We start from the raw sequence: 4,891 nt of genomic DNA on the forward strand, positions 1-4,891 counted from the left end.
TTATTCGACCATGTTTTGGCAAAGCCCAATCATGTGTTTTGTACTCTCAAAGAGTACTTACTACGAGTAGGATTGGGAGTTCATAGACTGTATTGTCCGACTCCGGCTAAAGCAGCCTTTTTTTTAAATATATTTTTTAGTTGGATTCTCCAATCACTTCGGTTAAAGAAGTAAAATTGTTGCATTTAAAAATTTTTTTCTTAAGTAAATATTATGTTTGGTTATCCGCACAATAGCAGTAGACAATTTTCGATTGGAATTATTCGATGTCGGATGTATTCAATTTATAGAAATAACTTAAAAGATATTAAAATACGTTGACATATTAAAGTATACCAAATTCCAATTAAAAGGTTTATAAGATGTAATATGTAATGTGTGGGCGTCAAAGATTTATCTACTAAATACTTTTTGAAAAATGGGTTTAAAAAAGAGCGATATCTCGATATGCATTAAAACATAGATCCATTTTAACCACTTTGAGCATAGAGGTTCTCTAACCAAAAAAAGGCCAATATTCTTAGAAATTAAATTAAGATCTTCGAATACTGAAAATCTAGCGAAAACAATTGCGGATATTACAAATTCTGAGAAATACCAAAATGTGAGCGTATGTCTGATATGGTAATTTTCAATAAAAAATATCCAAGAACTAATACATAATATATATTACTCTGTACCAAATTCCAAAATTGTATTTTTAATTTTTTAAACTCTCTCTTCATTGATTTTATACTCCTGGTCTCAATAATTGTTAAAAAATCGACTAAAAGCCTTTAAAATTGCGCTATGTAACCCTACCCAACATTTTAAAATTTCATGATTTTTGGTCATGGTGGGCCCCCCCGAAATAAAATCCTGCGTACGTCCCTGAACCCTTTGGTAAATAAATATATGTATAGCGAGTGGAATATTCATACATTTAGATGGCAGATCGTGTTCAAAAACATAGAAAATCTTTAGAATTAAATATTTTATTTAAGGAATGGATACAAATATGTATGTGCAATTACTTAAGTTTCCTCTTCTTGTTTAACAATTGATAATCGGGGCAGTTCGCATCCCAACGTATGTACGTGAAGTGGTGAACATTAAAGTAAATATAACCTTTCTTTTATTTCGTCCAATGAAAATAATTTTTTGGGTAAACCATATTCAGATTTGCTTTTAAACAGTATATCTGAACTATGAATATGAACTGTGTGATATGATAGTCTCACAAATGTTAACAATTTAGAAAATTTTGATAGAGGTGAAAAATTATGGACTGTTTAATAAATGGGGAATATATGTTAAAAGAAAATATTTTATTTTCTCCAAATAAAGCATATTTTACGGAAGATTAAACTGAAATTGAACCAATTAAAGCCACTGGTCGTTTTAACGCCACAAAGATTGATTGCAAACATTGACGTAAAATTCGGATATTTTCTCATATTTTTGCATTTGATTACGGTATTCTATCTGTCATGCCGCGCTTATAAATGCATTTCCTCGCATTTGTCCTAAAACGTAAGTGGATCAAAAAATAATTCTGTTTGCAATTTCGAATTTTGATGAAACATTTGGATATTCCATGTAAATTTAGATCTTTTTACATAAGCACATTATGTAACTCCATTTTACGAAATCCTGGAAATAAATGAAGTGCATTTACATATGCTTTTTCCGTCATTTGCTGCTTACGTGTACACTGCACGAAATAACACATCACACGTACACAATAATTTTAATTAAAACAAATAAAAATTTATCAACACACATGTTTAGCAACTAATTTGAAAAAATCAAAACAAACAAATAATCATGTATTTTCATTTTTTATGGTCTGAGTGTTTTTGTTTTTCTCCACATAAAAGAGTTTTATTTTCGGTAGTTTATGAAGAAAAACTGGGTTGCTTATCTTAGTATTGGTTTTTCGTGCATTGTTTAGAATAAATGATGCAGCACCGAATGGATTATTCATACATTTAGATGTCAGATCGTACTCAAAAATATAGAAAAGCATGGGCATCAAATATTTTATTGGAGAAATAGAAAAAAACATGTATGTTCCATGAAAATAAAAAAAAAAATAAAAAAGCATAATATTTGTTATTTCCAGCAACAAAAATAAATTTTTGGTCTGCTCTAGAAATCATTTCATTCATTTCGTCATTTGCTTACATATACACACACGCAGGAAATAACACATACACAATCACAAGTACACAATAATTTTAAAAAAATTCACAGCACAAATGTTTATCAACTAATTTGACTGATTCAAAACCAAAAATCTATTATTTATTTTCACTTTTTTTATTTGTGCATTTTTGTTTTCCTTCACATATAAAAACTATATAAAAGATTTGCATTTTCGGGAGCGTTTTTAAAAAGGCTGTATTTTACGCCAATTTTTCTCGTGGTAAAACTTGTAAAATGATTGGTTAAAACATCCTTTTTTAATTTCCCCGATGAAAACTTTGTTTATGCGATGGTAATCAAACGATGTGTAAACAATATATAAAGAAATTGTGCCATACGCCACGGGTTGCATTTAGTTTTGCTTGTTATGTCATAGATTAAATAGTATGTTTTGAACATGGTATAATTTGTCAACAATTTTCGACGGATTGAAGAAAGTTGGAGAAAACCAATAATATAAAGTGAAATAACTGAATTAATAAACAGTGCAATAAATAATATAGTAATTTTGCGTTGCATCATTATTTACAAAGTACATACATTTAAAATATTTTAAACAAAACATTTGTAGAGTTGCAAAAGTGAGAGATACGCATGGGATGCCAATTTGGTGATTTTTCCGCTACTTGTCGCCAAAGTAACGACTTTGCCTGTTTAAGGTAGCGGCTGTATGATTTTTCCGCAACATTGATTATTGTTAGCATTTCTTAAAGCGAAGGAAAAGAATAACGGACATTTCTATGTAGGTGTTGATGTGTATGGAAATTAACTGACAAACGTATGTGCAAGTGTGGGTATGTAATTTGTACTTCTTTCCGATTAGTTTTCTTTATTCTGTGTACTAAAGCTTTCGTTGCTTTTTTGTCTTTTTATATTTTAAAAGTTAATAAATTTATGTAAATTGTGCATCGAGTGGAATTTTCATACATTCCCAGCAAAATTTTATGGAAGTGGTTCCATGAGATGCCATGATTTCACTGGATCTTTTGCATTGGTTCAAATGAAGTCGTGAAAGATCCGATCTTTTCATCAGCATTTGAAACCATTCGACGGAAGTCGTAAAAGATCCGATCGTTTCATCAGCATTTGAACCAATTCAAAGGAAGTCGTGGTAGATAGAGATGAATTTTGTGTTTTTATTTTTACACATGTATATATTCTTTTATTTATCTAAATATGTACGTTTAAAGCAATGTAAGATTTATTATTCTAGGAAGTCCCAATCATTGAGCTAAAAGTAAAGTCGGACTGCACTCTTTGGTATTAGTCGTGTTCCTTTACATGCCTGAGGTTACCAGTTTTTACCCGCAAAGTGTTTCCTTACTTTTAAAAGCATACAATTTATATGAGAGCAGTTCACCACTTTTACCATTTTTGCAACAATTACCATTTTTAAAAGTAAAGGAACATGCCAATTATAGAAGTTTCCTTGCCTGCTCTAGAGAACACTGCTCAACAAGTCGATTTGTAGATCCCTACAAAACAACAAAAATTTCCAAAACGTTGTAAAATAAAATTCACGAAATAGTAATCTGCAGTTGGAGTCAATGTCGAAATCTGCACTGCTCTGACGGAAGTAAAATCCTTTTGAAAGATGAATCAAAACCTGTTGCGGAGGAAGTAAACTCTGTTGCGTGCAGCGGCGGTGTTTAGACTGCAACAGCTGGGACGGCCGGAAGTCAAGTTTCTCACTTAAATTTACAACCTGTCGCTTGCCAAACACATCGTTCCCGATTAAAATAGGCCAGCTACTGAAGCCCGAAAAGGATGCCAGCAAAGGCGAATCTTACAACCCGATTTCGCTTTTGTCGCCCGATCAATAGCATAGGATCCGTAAGCAGCACAACAACTGCGCTGAAGGCCATCTCCATATTACCAGAGGACTCACTCAGAGCAAGCCGTACTCATAATCTAGAAAGAGAAGTGTAACGTTACAAGAGAGAACCTCTAGATCAACAAGCCTTTCAACCAGGTTTAAGTAGCATTCACAAGAATGCGGTCCTTGGAGAACATCCACCATCTATCGCAGCTGAGAAGCGCCAGCTGTCAGGACAAACCAGAGTAGTTTTGGGTCAATTCGCTCGGGATGGTGCAGACGTCAAAATTCCTATAGGGCAAGTACTGATGACACCGTGGAAAACATCTGCCCAGCATACAGCACAGGCCCCCACGACACACTGCTCCTTTTCAATTGCCCTACCAATCCTGCTAAGAAACTTAAGTTTGCAGCTTTGTGGTTACAAACCATATAAATAGCGAAATAGCCACATTCTTACGACTGATAGACCCAGAGTCAGATTAAGCAGAAAAATGAGAATACAAACATATTAACTACTGTTACAACAACGAGAACAAACTGCAATTATAGATGTAAATTTATGATGATAAATAAATTATAGTTATTTCATTAATTCCTTTGAATTAATAAAATAAAAAAAATGAAAATCATTTTTCAATACAGCATTTTCCATTTTCCGAACAAGACGTGAAAATTACATGCCAAAGGGTTGGTGCAAATGACATGCCATAGATTAGTGAAAATGCTATTCTTGGGAATTGGTTAAGATGGCATGCCAAAGGATTGGTATAGATGCCATGCCAAAGAATTGTTGAAGATGCCATTCCATCGAGTTAGTAAAGATGACATGCTTAGGATCTGAAAATGAATTGCATCTTTTGGGGGTCACGCTCTTGTAAAAAGAAT

The 4,891-nt window shown here is 32.9% G+C and overlaps 1 long non-coding RNA gene across 1 annotated transcript; it reads left to right on the plus strand.

Moving 5' to 3' along the window:
* The first annotated feature begins 2,584 nt into the window (after positions 1-2,584).
* On the plus strand, positions 2,585-4,635 carry LOC141388136 (uncharacterized). The gene is made up of 2 exons (XR_012408737.1): positions 2,585-2,981; positions 3,401-4,635. It is a non-coding gene; the product is annotated as an uncharacterized lncRNA (long non-coding RNA).
* Positions 4,636-4,891: the final 256 nt, after the last annotated feature.

The sequence above is a fragment of the Musca autumnalis genome, unplaced genomic scaffold, assembly GCF_047663935.1.
Source record: "Musca autumnalis isolate F117 unplaced genomic scaffold, ASM4766393v1 scaffold_6, whole genome shotgun sequence".
Classification (NCBI taxonomy): Eukaryota; Metazoa; Arthropoda; class Insecta; order Diptera; family Muscidae; genus Musca; species Musca autumnalis.